This window comes from Pinus tabuliformis, chromosome 2_2 (assembly GCF_031772625.1).
Source record: "Pinus tabuliformis cultivar Carrire ecotype Pingquan chromosome 2_2, CPIR1, whole genome shotgun sequence".
NCBI lineage: Eukaryota > Viridiplantae > Streptophyta > Pinopsida > Pinales > Pinaceae > Pinus > Pinus tabuliformis.
The window spans coordinates 352,921,329-352,936,014 of record NC_142300.1 but is presented as its reverse complement, the minus strand read 5'-3'; positions in this window follow the sequence as shown (position 1 = coordinate 352,936,014).

Genomic DNA, 14,686 nt, shown 5'->3' with positions numbered 1-14,686 from the left:
TCATCATAGAGAATCTTGGTCATCAAGTAAGTATCATATTATTACATCTTGTCTAAATATTTGATTCATATGTTTCTTTCTGCAAGGATATCAGTAAGCTCATTGGGGCATCAAACTATCTAGCATGAAAGAAAATAATTGACTTGATACTCACAAAACAAGAAGTAATGGAATATGTTACTAGGGAGATTAATGAACCTGAGAAGCATAAGACACAAGAACTACTAAAGTACAAGAAAGGGGAAGTAAGAGCTCAAAGGATCATAGTAGAATTAATTAATTATTCTCTTGTTCCATTTGTTACAAACTTGAATACTTCCAAGGATATGTATGACAAGTTACTGAATTTATACTTGATAAGTACAACAAGACAAAATATGTCGTCGAGGAACAAGTTGTATAGAATGAAGAAATCAAAGGATGAGGGTGTGGCACCCTTTTTCATGAGAGTATCTCAACTAAGAGACCATCTATAGGGACTTGGGGAACCAATTATTGATTCTGAAGTAACCATCTATGTACTAAATGCATTACCACCAGAATGTACCATCTTTGCAACAAACATCTAATCCAAGAAGGATTCAACTCCCTTTGATAAGTTGTGGGCACAATGCATATTGGAAGAATCAAGGATCAATGTCAAGGATGATATTGGATCAGATGAGCAAACTAAAACATTTCTTTCCCAAGTCAAGAAGCTAAAGAAGGGAAATTTTGGAAATTCCAAGAAGAAAGATATGTCCAAGGTTCAATGCTTTAAGTGAAATGAGTTTGGATACTTTAAGAGGGACTTCCCAAGCCTACAAAACAATGAGAAAAAGGAAAGGAGTGAAGCTCATGTAGCCAAAGCAGTTGGGGAATCTGAGAAGGCGAAAAAGAAGGAAGAAGTGAAGGATCTTTACTACTAAAGAAGGTTCACTGGCTGTCACGTTCTTTGTAAATATTAATATTTCTTTTAGGATGATATGTTTTGTATAAGAATCATGGAAAGAAGCATATGATAATAGTGTATTTGGAATTTACATGATTAATTTTCTTTGTAGAGATCATCTAGGATAGAATGTTATACCATTTTGCGTATTATTCATCTAGATATTATCTAACATTATGTTAGAAGATGTAATATTTCTTAGTTGAATCATACCGAGTCAGGAAAGACCATGATTTTGGAAGGTCTTTGGGAAATGCATCATGACAAGGTTAGTAGACATTCCATTTAATTTGGAATCAATATTGGTAAAGGTATAAAATAATGCAATGGGTTAGGATACTCACTCTTTGTGAGATATATAAATAGCTAAATGATCGGATAAGAGCATAGGAATTCATGTTGGATATAAAACTTTGGATAATATTCATATGTATAGAATCTTGTGAAGAAAAATTTGGACATAAAATATGTTATGGTAAGTGGATATGTGATGCTTGAAAAGAATAATATTTGACTTACTTAAGGATGTATAAATATTAAGACTTTCTCTAAAATGTGTAGGATAATTATTAACATCCAGTATAGTGTCCACAAGAAAAAGTTGTAGCTTGGTAATCAAGCTCAATCCTTGGGCACTCTGATGCATGAAGTCAAATTTATATGGAGATGGACAATGAGGATGTTGATGGAAAGAGAACATCATCACGAGTTAAGTATGTTTTTCATTATTGTTGGTTATCTAGTTAACATATTATTTTTCTACTTGGTAGAATGTTGCAGGGATACATGATGAAATTTTAGGAAAGGTAAATTGTATGGATTAAAATGTATGAGGATTATTAAGGGAAGCTCAATATTTGGTACCTGGAAACTGTGAATTCAAGATGTGGACATCTTTGGATTAAAAGGTAGTAGTGCAAGAAGATAACTTAAAGGTAAAAGGAAGATCACTTTCAAGAAGAAGCTATGATCAACTTGAAGTTTTGAAAGGTTCAATGTAATGCCTTCATATTGAAGAAGAAAGTGATGAGAAAGAATATTAACCTGGAACCTGTCACAAGATTTAAAAGAGAAGGTGGATCCATGACACCTTGAAAGAAAGAAAGATGATAATGCAGAGGAAAGAGGGAGTGAGGCCACTATAAAGAACTACTAGTTGATATTCTTATGAAGACAAGTTGTAAGGCTTGTGATGGTGACTTCCTAAATACAAAGGAAGTCTAGATCTCCTCCGATTTTTAAAGGGGATTAAAGAAGTCTCCTTGTATAGGTTCAAGGTTATATTCTCAAGATTAAAGGAGAATAGGGATGTTCTCTCTGATTGAGAGGGAGTGACGTAGGACATTACATGTGAATTCTCCTCTTTAGGTGATGAAGAAAGAATGACAAAGGATTGGATAAGAATATGTAGTTTCCTTTAGGATAAAACATCCAAGAAAGGAAAGGTATCGACACTATTTGAGGATGTGACATGTATCCAAGAGAAGAGTGGTCGAAGAGGATCGATATTATTTAAGGACTTAGGACTGAAGATCCAAGATAAGAATAGTCCTAAAAGGACATGCCTTGTAGACATCTTGATGGCCTATGTACCTTGTATAGGTAGTGTGATATCACACATAAAGCCTCCCATCATAATGCTCTTGATTAAAAGAGAGATTGTCTAGTTAGGCCTCATGAAAAATGTTGGTCACAATGATGATGCTTACATTACGTCTTATTAATCCAACTCTTCTTGTGAGAACTCTTTAGTTTGAGATATGATGTTATACTGGTTGTAAAAATATGACTACCTCCATAGTTAAGAGGGAGTGTTGAGAAATGTAACTAGTTTTGATCTTCATAATTGTTGTACTCATTTCAATATGTATCCTATGTAACAAACAAGAAAATAAAATAAAAAGGTTATTATTATTAAACCATGGGTTTCACGCTCATTATTGACGATAGGTAAAATCATGTTCTTCATGCTTCCATGGTTTGTTAGGTCTTGGGTAATGTCATGAGTTAAAGGATTCAACATCATGTTTATAATACCCTTCCAAGCATAATATAATTGTAAAAGGAATTAATTTTGAGTCTAGAAAGTCTTGGAAGCTCGAAAGTACAAGTCAGCCCTGGGAACATCAAGTCAACCTAAAGGAGGGAATTTGACCCCTTCAGAAGGCTATATAAAGAAGTAGTTTGACCTCATTTGGAACATGCTCACTTAACAAGTTCAATCTATCAAGAAAGAGTTCAATCTAAAGCTAGGAAGAAAGAAGGAGAAGAGAAAAGGTCTAGGAGAAGGAATAAGGATGAAAATATCATATTTTTTGGCTCTATCTCTCTCGCACATGCAAATATCTAGGGTTTCTAGTGCTACAAAAGGAGGCTGAAATTGCAAGTTTGAGTTGCAATAGGATGAAATATTGTAGCTGGAAGGGATAAAACCCTATCTTGAACTCATTGAACTTGGGAGATATATATTTTTCTAGGAAGGTATTAGAAGGAAGCTAGATTAGGGTTTCCAGAGAATCTATAAGGCCGAAATTGTAGGGTCAAAGGAGCATGACAAATTGCAGTATTGAAGTTGGAAAGTCGAATTTGCAATATTGAAGTTGGTTGATGCAGAATCAAGGAAGGACTTGAAGAAGGGATGAATTGGTGCTAGGAGAAGGACTTGGTATAGGGTTTGGGTCTTTGTGTCTCACTTGAAGATGATTCTAAGAAGGTAATTGTTTTTGGGTTTTCCCCTTGGAGGTATTTTTGTCATGGCTGAGAGCATAATATCTCTGTACTCTATTCTTGTTTTTATTGTTCTTGATATTGTTTGATGGAAATAGCTAACTAAAGAACACAAATAAGATTAATAAGATTCCCAAGAAAATATCAAGGTTGAGGAAAATAATATTAACAACTTCCACTTTCCATTTTCCAACAACATGGAGACTACAAGTCTACCCCTAGTCCTTATCAGTTAGGTGTCAAAAAATTTTCTCTGTGTTGAACTCCTAAAGGTTGATCTACTTTGTATAACTAATTGGTAGGAATTCTTTTGTACTTAACCCATAATTCACTAGATCTCTCCTTTTACTATTATTTTAGTCTCTTGCTTAATTTAGGATCCTCATATGAGTCACTAGAAAGAAACAAGGTGTATTCTTCACTACATCATGGTTACTTATCAGTTTGGAATCAAGTATACTAAAGGGGGATCCCCTTCCTTTATGGGATTTAAAAATTTAGAATTGGTATATGATGTTGATGATTAGAGGTCTATTTTTTGTTACACTTTCATCTTTGGTTTGGGACCCATAATTTGGCCTTGCAAGAAGAAATATGTAACCTTGTTTCTCTTATGGAGGTAGAGTACTAATATGTTATTAATGTGAGTTGAGATGTTTTTTGGGGTTCAAAAATTCATCGCAAAGTTTGGTTTTTCTTAGGATAAACCTACCACTATTTGGTGCAACAATTACAGAACCATCCAAATTACATGAAATCTAGTTTAGCATCATCATACCAAACATATTGAGCTCCACATTCACTACATATGGAAACTCCCTTATGACCAAATTCTTGAATTGTAATTTATTTTTATATTTAAAATATTAGCTTATAGATATTTCCACCAAGACACTTCTTAAACCAAGTTCCCTCATCTTCAATCCTTGCAAATGGTAAAGAAAGTTGTTTTTACAATCTGTAGTGGGTAAATACTCAATCCTTCACCTTAATGCCCAGTCAATCTTTGAGGAGCATGTTGTTTCACAATCATGTGCACATTATTTAATTATATGTGCACATCCAATAAATTAATTATGCTTGATAATGGAATTTACAATTATTGATTTCATTGAGCTTATCAAGATCAAGTTTCTATTGATCTATCCATGCATAAATAAATTCAAATTTTAAATTAGATAATATTTAAATTATTAACCTAGTAAATAAAAAATATTACATACAACAATCTAAATAGAGATAGCCGAAATTCTTGCGGGAGCTCTGCAACTAAACCCTAGCGGCGGGCGAATTTCAAATGCAGCCATGGAAGCCGAGGACAGGTTTTATCTGCGGAGATAGTTTAGCTCAGTAAAGTCCCATCCCTGTGCGACTGCGTATGTAGACAAACAGGGTCTCCTCTGGCAGTGTTAGCGCAGTTTGCAAGAAGGAAGCAACGCGTCCAGGGAGGCGGAAAGCTGGTCATTGAAGTAAGCTTGTGGGACCGTATTTTGGAAAAGCTATGATAGTTCTCAGTTTTGGATATTAATGGTGGACCCAGGCAGCGGTGCTCATCGCGAGATGGCCCTGGAGTTTGAGACCGTCGATATAGACCCAGCACCAGAAGACCTTCTTGCCTGCTGGGGTCTTGAAGTCTCTGAGAAAAACCTAACTCATTTCTTCCCGAATAAAACAAGGCTCCATCGGTCCCCTGACAAGGTGATGGGAGCAGGGAGGTTGAAGTCAGGAGGCCAGGAACAGGCCTCTGCTATAAAACCTGCATTGGAAGTCCCGGCTGACATCACGACCAAAGACACCTCTAATAAAGAAAAGGGAAGGGAGCTGTCAGATATCGGAAAAGAGGATTTAGGGAGAAGTTCACCTCTTATTCCAGGGGCTGGGATAAAGAGGCCGGCCGAGGAGGAGGAAAAAGAAAACAGAGACTATGTCGCAAATAATCCCGAGCTGAATGAGGCAGACAAGGCAGTCAACCCTGCCAGTAAGGAGACAGAAACGGGAGAAGCCAGGAAGGTCGGTGGGGATGGAAAGAGGAAAAAGATCAACCCCATCAAAATGAAGAAGGAACGTCCTAGCTGTGTGTTTGGAGTGGACATCCTCATTGACCAGGCTATGGAAGCCTCAGAAACTTTACTAGTCGGTAGAGTCCGAGGAAGAAAGTTCTCGGTAGGTTACATAAAAGAGTGGACTCAGTTGGAATGGAAAGAGGCCCCGGGACAACCAGAACAAATCAAAAACTTGGATAGAGGTTGGTTCTGTGTTAGATTCGAACAAAAGGAGCACGCTGACTGGGTTATGGGGAAAAACTGGAGCTTCGGTAAGAGGCCTATCCTCTTCAAAAGATGGACGCCCCTGTTTGACGCCCAGAAAGAAAAAGAGGTGGAGTCCCCAGTCTGGGTTAAACTTCCGGGCCTCCCTATGCAATTCTGGACCGATTCTGCCTTCACCTCTATTGGCAACACTCTGGGGAAATTTCTCGACATCGATAGAACATACCTCCGAACGCATGAATGGGGAGTGGCCCGCATTCTAGTTAGTCTAAACCCCAGGGGGGGTTTGGCGGACGCTATGAATCTAAAGTATCGTGGTCTGGAGTTCGTTCAGGTCTTGGACTATGAAAATCTCCCTTTCAGATGCCATCGATGTCATCAATATGGTCATCTAGCCCGGGAATGTCCGCTTGGATACCGTCGGTGCAGAGGAAAAAGGAGAAGCAGAAACACCCAGAAGACAACTCAGAAGGCGATTCCTCAGGAAGCAGAGGCTCTGACAACGGAAAGCGATCCCCCGGCATCTTCTCTGGGATTGGTCACAGAGCAAAGAAAGATAGATTTCCAGGATCATCCAGGGTCAGCAACAAAGGGCTACAACTCTTGCCAGAGGTACTCCTGGGGACCCTCACAAATATCTGAAATGGTAGGTGCGGATCAGGCGAGTTTGATTCTTTCCCCTCCCTCCTCTGTATGTCTTTCTATTGCTCCATCTATGCCTTGTAGTGATGACGCTGGTCCTATGAGACAGTCTTCAAATGAATGGATGGTCCTGAGGAAGGGGCCAATCTCCTCTGACAGCATTATTATGACCATCCCCTCCCCCCTGCAGCCGTCCTCTTCTCCCTTAGAGACTGTCTGCTCTGCCCCTCCTTCTATTCGAAGTCCTGAGCCCCCATACAACCTCAGACCTTTGGCCAATAAAAAAGGAAAAGGGCTTGCTACGAGTGGATTGGAGCTGGATATGGAGAATTCTGGACTGAGGACCAAAAGAGGAAGGAAAACCGATCTGTCGAAGGCTCAGTTGAAGGCAGTCATAGACATTGCAGATGGGAAGCAGTTATCTATTCCAGGGGTGCTTAGAGCAAAGCGGACACCCTCTGTGAGTTTACGATGATCATTTTATCTTACAACTGTAGGGGTCTAGCTAGCCAACCCAAAAAGCTAGCTCTGAAGGAAATGGTCAGGTCTAACAAACCAGACATTATTTTACTACAAGAAACTTTGGGGAAAGGGGAAGAAGTCACAGGCTGTCTCAAGAAGATTCTTCCGGACTGGAGTTTTCATGTCATTGATGCTAATGGCCACTCAGGAGGGGTGGCATTGGGTTTCAATTTGAAGGTTCTTAGAGAGATCACTTCGTGGGGATGGGAAAATGTTCTGGCTGTGGAACTCTTCTCAAGTGAGATATGCATTCCTTTCCTCATTATCAATGTTTATGGTCCTGTTGCGGAGCGGGAGAAATTTTGGAACCCCTTTTTTGCTAAGTCGTTCATGACGCACCCAAATCTTGTAATCGACGGAGACCTCAACTTTTCTCTGGGGCCGACAGAGTCCTGGGGGGTTAGAGCACGAGCAGACCCTCTCACGGATTTCTTCACAAACAAGCTAGCCTCCTCTCCCTTGGTGGATGTCACTCCACTTAAGATGCATCCGTCGTGGAGAAACCGAAGAATAGGTGATGATTGGGTTGGGAAGAAGCTCGACAGATTCCTAATTTGTGATTCGTTGTCCGAAAAGATTCAGGCTTTCAGACACTGGGTTGGAGAAGGAGGTCTCTCGGATCATTTCCCTGTTTTCCTCGAGGTGAAGGGTGCCTTCCCAAAACCGGGCACTCCGTTCAAATTTAATGCCTCCTGGCTTCTGGATGCATCCTATATCAACCTCTTCCACAGCACCTGGATTAAGGATAACCTCAGCGAAGATGAAGGTCGTGGCAAGGCTTTCATGGAAAATCTCACAAGGATGAAGGCCGCCTCCAAGACTTGGGCTCACCAGAAGAAACTAAATGAAGAAAAATCTCTGGAAAATGTCAATACGGAAATAGCCCTTCTTGAAGATTCAGGAGGTATTGGTTATAGAACTGAAGAGTCTCGGGCCAGACTCAAAGATCTGGAATTGGAAAGGAAGCGGATTCTTCAGAACAGGGAAGAAAGCTGGCGCTTAAAAAGTAGAGCGATCTGGTTGCAGGCGGGGGACGACAACACCAAGTTTTTCCAAAACTATGCAAAAGGCAGGAAAAATTCCAACACCATATGGGAAATGAAAAAAGCCAATGGGGATAAGGCTCGCTCTTTTGAAGAGCTAGCTTCTCTAGGGAACTCCTATTTTAAGAATCTCTTTAAACAACCAGAGGAAGCAACTATCGCTGAAGTCATTCGAGTTGCTCAGTTCTTCCCTAGGTTCATAGAGGAGGAAGGAAATGATTCCATCATGGCCCCTGTTTCTAAGGAAGAGGTTGAGGACATTCTCAAATCCATGCAAAAGGACAAAAGCCCCGGCCCGGACGGCTGGACTGTCGAATTCTTCCAACACTTTTTTGAGTTCATTGGTGATGAGCTTGTGGCAGTTGTAGAAGAGTCAAGGTGTACGGGATCAATTTTCCATCCCTTCAATTCCACTTTTCTCGCTCTTATTCCTAAATCTGACCTCCCAGGCTCCTTTGCAGATTTCAGACCCATATCCTTGTGCACCTGTGTTTACAAAATCATAGCTAAAGTCATTGCTTCCAGATTAAAACCCTTCCTCTCCCGAAACATATCCCCTGAGCAATTCGGCTTTCTCGACGGCAGACAAATCCATGAAGCGGTAGGAGTTGCTCAAGAAACTCTTCATAGTCTCAAAATCAGGAAAAAGAAAGGAGTTGTTGTGAAAATCGATTTGTCAAAGGCTTTTGACAGAATAAGCTGGTTGTTCCTCAGACTTCTGCTAACTCATTTGGGATTCAGGTATGACTTTGTGAAATGGATTATGAGTTGTGTTTCTTCCTCTTCCATAGCTGTTTTAATTAACGGAGCGGCTTCCAATTTTTTCAACCCTGAACGCGGATTGCGTCAAGGCTGTCCGCTCTCTCCTCTTTTGTTTTTATTAGCTGCAGAGGGCATCATCCTAATGATCCATGATGCTAAAAGACAAGGAACCCTCAAAGGCATTGAAGCAGCTGAAAATCTCTGGGTTACCCACCTTTTATTCGTGGACGACATAATTCTGTTTAGTAATGGCAGTCTGGAGGATTGTAAGATGCTCAAAAGGATCATGGAACTTTTCCTGAAGGTGACTGGACTCTGTATAAATGAGAAGAAATCCTCTCTAACGTGTTCAGGTTTGTCCGAAGATATGGTGCACAGCGTGAAGATGGTATTAAATTTCGATGTCAAAGCGCTAGAGGATACTTTTAAATACTTGGGATTTCTCCTCAAACCGGACAACTACAGAAACAAAGATTGGACCTGGATTCTTGTCAAAATCGAATCAAAGATAAAACACTAGAGCTTCAGATGGCTTTCCAGGGCGGGAAGGCTTGTGCTAATAAAATCAGTGCTCATGGCTGTGCCTGTCTTCTGGGCTAGTTTGACTTGGGTTCCTAAAGGAGTCCTTTCCCAAATCGATAAAGTTTGCAGCAGGTTTCTCTGGGCAGGTTCCAAGTCAGAAAAGGTTACTCCCTGGATCGCCTGGGATAAAGTGGCTCGCCCCAAAGAGTGGGGAGGCTGGGGGATCAAAAACCTTCCATGCTTCTCTCAATCTCTAGTAGTGGAGCTTGCTTGGAGATTAATCTATTTCGACAATTTGTGGACTTCTGTTACTAAGAGAAAATACATCGACCCCCTATCAATGACAAACTGGATCAGATTGCCATCAAAGGCCTGCAAACACTCATCGGTGGTCTGGAAAGCTGTGGCTTCCTCTGTCAACATCATTGAAAAGGGTTTGGCTTGGAGCGTGGGCGATGGCACTCAAATAAGGTTAGGCAGAGATCCCTGGATTGGCTGTTCAGAGCGTTTCACCCTATCTCAGGGGTTGGCTGCGGTGTTAAAAGAGAAAGGTCTCCTCACATTAAACCAGGTGGCCGACCCCCGGACTACTTCTATATGGAACCAAGGGTGGATGCAAGGAATAGATCTTCAACTGGATGAAGAATGGCTGGAGGAATGGGATTCGTACAGGAATGACCTCCTTAATTCTTCTGTCAGACTCTCCGACGCCCCAGATGAACTTCGATGGATTTTTGCTCAGAATGGAATCTACTCTCCAAAGATGGGGTACAAATGGATGATGACCCAGAAAGGGTGGGAAAACCCGTCTTGGTGGGCCAAACCTCTATGGAAGCTAAAAGGTCCAGCGAAAACCAGACTTTTTTTCTGGTGTGCTCTTCTCCAAAAAGTCCCTACTTGGGAGTTTCTTCAAAGACGGGGTAAGATAGGCCCAGGCTGGTGTCCTCTATGCAAGAACAGCGCTGAATCAGTTCAACACTTGTTCCTCTTCTGCCCCTTCAACACTAGTCTTTGGGCTGAAACGTTAAGGTTAATCAAAATCCCTTATAGGTGGGAAGGGCAAGGGATTTCGGAAGCCTGGCAAAAGTGGTGGAATGAAGCTGCAAACGACAGAGAGAGATCCATCCCACTCCTCATCACCTGGGGGACTTGGCTGGCTAGGAACCAGGTCATCTTCAAGGACTCTGTCTTCCCGATCGCAAGATTGGCCACTGAAGGAGCTGCAATTTTCGATAGTATCCCTACTCCGCCTACTTCTCCTCCTCCCAGGCTGGTTCGACAAGAAATAATAAGACCTTCTATCCCGTGGGCTTACTTTGATGGAGCCTCAGATATAAATGGCCGCTGTGGGGTGGGTTTAATAATTCATCTTTCAAAGGATAAGTCTGTCAAGGCTTCTGTTGGCCTAGGACAAGGCTCCAATAATTTTGCTGAATTGAAAGCCCTCCACCTTCTCCTCGGTTGGCTTGTCCTGTGCAATATGCATGAGGTTCAGATCTTTGGTGATTCTATGAACACTGTGCGTTGGTTCAATGGGATGCAATTATGCAACAATTTCACCCTGCTTCCCTTGCTCAGAGAAGTTTCTCGCCTAAAAAATCACTTCTCGGAGCTCTCTCTCAGTCACATTTACAGGGAAAGAAATTCTGACGCTGACCGTCTCTCCAAAGAAGGTGTCAATCAAGTGATGGGGTTGTGGATTGTCTTGGAAGATGAAAATGGGGTTGCTCGTCCTCTTGAGCAGCCCATTTTCGCTTAGTTCTTTCCTCTGTTTTTCTCCCTCATGTGTTCTGTACATACATGTCTTGTTTCTCTGGTTTTTTCTTTGCTGTTTTCTGCTCTTTATTAGGTCTCTCGAGTTGCTTCCCTTGTAAAAAGTTGCCCGCTTCGACCTGGTCTTTTTCTTTTTTCCCTTTTCTCCAGAATCCTGGTCGTGCTTACACAGGATTTCTGCCTGGTCAATGGGTGCTCTCTCCCTGTGCGAAATCGGTGTTTTCTTTCAGCATGGGATTTCTCTTCGTCGGGCTACTCTTCCTCGGGCTCAGCGAGGAGTGTTATTAGACAGGCTTTACGCCTCTTCTCATGGCTCTTGTCGACGCAGGCTTTTCACCTCTTCTCATGGCTCTTTTCGGCGCACGACTTCTCTTTCCTGAATGTAATTTTTTGGGGTCCCTGCGCTGGTTCATTGCCTTCCGGGTGCGCTTGACGGTGCTGATATTTATTTTTTAGCAGCGACTCTGTTCTCTCCCCTGTCTCATGGCAAAGAACGAGTCCTCTAGCAATGCTTTGCATACGCTGTGTAACTACCTATTATACTTAATAGATGGTTCGTTTTTTTCGGTGGAAAAAAAAACAATCTAAATAGACTTGGATCTATTGAAAAAAAGAGAGTGGATAGAGAAATAATAGCAATGCACATTTATTCCATAAATCCCTATCTTTTAAAAATTATACCACATATCATATCATAAGTCATAAGGAACTAAACCATACCCAATTTGGAACCCTTTCCCTTCATCACTCTTTGTTTTTCCAGAAAGGAAAATATCACATAATTTCATTTGAAAAAAGAATACATGGCCAAGAACATTGAGAAATTACATTATATAACAATTTTCAAGACAACAATGCTAGAAAAAAGATAGACGTAGACAATATTGTTCACACAAAAAACTATCATCATTCGTTGTACAAAAAATGATATATGGACAACTTACAAAAAGAAATAGTTATCGCCAGAAATACATGGTTACAAGAAATCACAAAAATAGTGCTACTGGAGAGGAGAATAGAAACACCGGAGGCTCGGAGATTGCCACATAGAGCTTAATGAAATCAAGTGAAAGTTCCAAAACTGTAACATTAGCTAGAAGAGATTAAAACATTAGAAATTCTTGACCCATGGATAGGTGAATCCTCCCACAATTCAATATTGAGTTTCCCTATCTTTTTTCAAAAAAAATGAAACCTTCTTCCATAAAAAGGGCCTTCTTAGATAGAATATCCACATGATTGTTCCATTCCCGATGAACATGCTGGAACGAGAGAAAAATATTTTTTTCTTTTAAGTTTATGATATTTTACTACCAATATTGCAAATTTAAAGCCTCAATTTTATGCCTCCTTGTTATCCAATCAATGATGCACTTGGAATCCCCATAAAGTTGCATAGTATAAATAGTTAAAAGAGATGAAAAAAATAATAGCATCAAGTATGCAACAATTTATTATTTGGTTTTTGTGCCATTCCCCATATTAAGCCAAATATGGAAGGAGAGATCCCCTTGGAGTATTAATTGAGCACCTCACTCACACTTCCCATCTTGAGCTACGCCATAAAAAACCCCAACATTACAAGACTGTGAGCTCATAGGAAAATAAAAAGTATGGCATGATTTTAATTTTTGTGGCCTTAAGAAATCCTTAAAAAAACCAAGGATCTGAATTGTAATGATAGGCTTACAAATGAAATGATTTTCAAATAGAAGCTTGTTGTAGACCTTTCATATTCCCTAAGATATAAAAATAGGGAGAGATTTGAAAACTCCCATCTTAGAATCCCACCCGTGGAGATAGGAATCAAAAGAAGAATATGGATTGTTAGCTTATATATTTAGGGACAATACAACATCATTCGAGAGAGTTGTAGAGAAGGAATTATTGAACAACAAGTTATCTACAGATTCATTCCCTCTCAAGAAAAATTTGCAAGAATTAGGACCCGTGAAACCTCTATAGGATAAGTTATCCCAAGTGAGGATACATTTCTCTAGAGAAAGCCAAACAAAACATCTTACTTTTGGTGGACGAGCCCATGAACAAATCTTTCTATGCCCCCAACAATTTTCTTGCTCCATAGAGAAGGCATAAATGGAGTCATAAGCCTGGATGGTTGTAACCTTCCCCAACGAAGTGTTCTTTTTCATATTTGAGATAATGCCCATTAGATGAAAACCTTGAGATGAAAGTATCCCATTCAACAGCTAGAGGACCCTGAAGACCCAAAACATGAGAAATTTTCTTGCAACAAGGTGATATGGACAGGGAGCTTGATGAGGAGGCATGGCATAGCCTACAAATGCCAGAATCATTGAGGATGGATGTGAGCTTTAGGGAGAGCTTGTAGAAATTGTTTCCCCCAATAAAATGGTCCTTTCCTAGAATAGCCTTGTGCCCATTTCCCACCTTCTAGGAAGGCCATTTGGAAATCTATGGAAAAGCCTCCCTAAGACCCCTCCAAGTAGTAGACCTTAGAAGATAATGTTGAAAATTCAAGGTCCTCAACCATTCAGGGAAATAATTGTTATGGAGATATTTTTCAATTATAATCCAACTTCAAATGCCTATTCTTGTGAAAACCCACAAAAATATTTTCATAGCAAAGGTAAGGCTAAACCAGTGGAGGTTTTTAAGGCCCCAACCCCCATAGATCTTTGGTTGTGATAGAAATTTCCACTTGGCCAAATGGAATCCAACACAAATTTTATTTCCAGACGAAAGAAATTTAAACATACTGTGTTGGATTCTCCTGATGGTTGATTTGGGAATCTTTTAGGGTGAGTCAATAAAATGGTATGCTTTCCATAAGAGATTTAACTACTCTCATTCGGCAACCCGAAGACTACCACCTATAGCACAAATTTTTAATCCTAATATCAACCTTATTGTTGGACCATGACCATTCTTTTACTTGGTAGCAGTTTGGCTGAAGATAATTACCTAGATAGATGAAGTCGAGGTATAAAGGTGCCACCTTGGACGGAAGAAAAGGTGTGATGGAATCGATGATCTACACCTGTATATTTTTTTAGATAAAGGATGAGTTATGGAGGTGGATCTCCATGCCCATCGAAGAACATAAGGTAATGAATATACTATGAAAATGTGAACATTCAAAAACCGTTCCATTCCTAAAAACAAAAAAACCATCCACAAATAAAAAATGAGTTAAATACAATAACTTTATTATTTTGACCCCTTTTATTTGTCCATCACATTTAACCTTTGATATCATCCTACTGAGACCTTTAATAATAAGAAGAAATAAGATGGGTGATAAGGGACAACCTTTTCTAAGGCCTTTGTAACAAGAGAAAAAATAAGAAGGGGATTCATTTACAAGGACAAAGAAGTTTGTAGAAGTGATGGATCCCATGATCTAATTAGTAGCGTTTAAGTTCAGAGCTATAGGAATGAGAAACATCCTAATAAAGTCCCAATTCATCCTGTCATAATATTTGACCAAGTCCATTTTGAGCATCATGGCACTA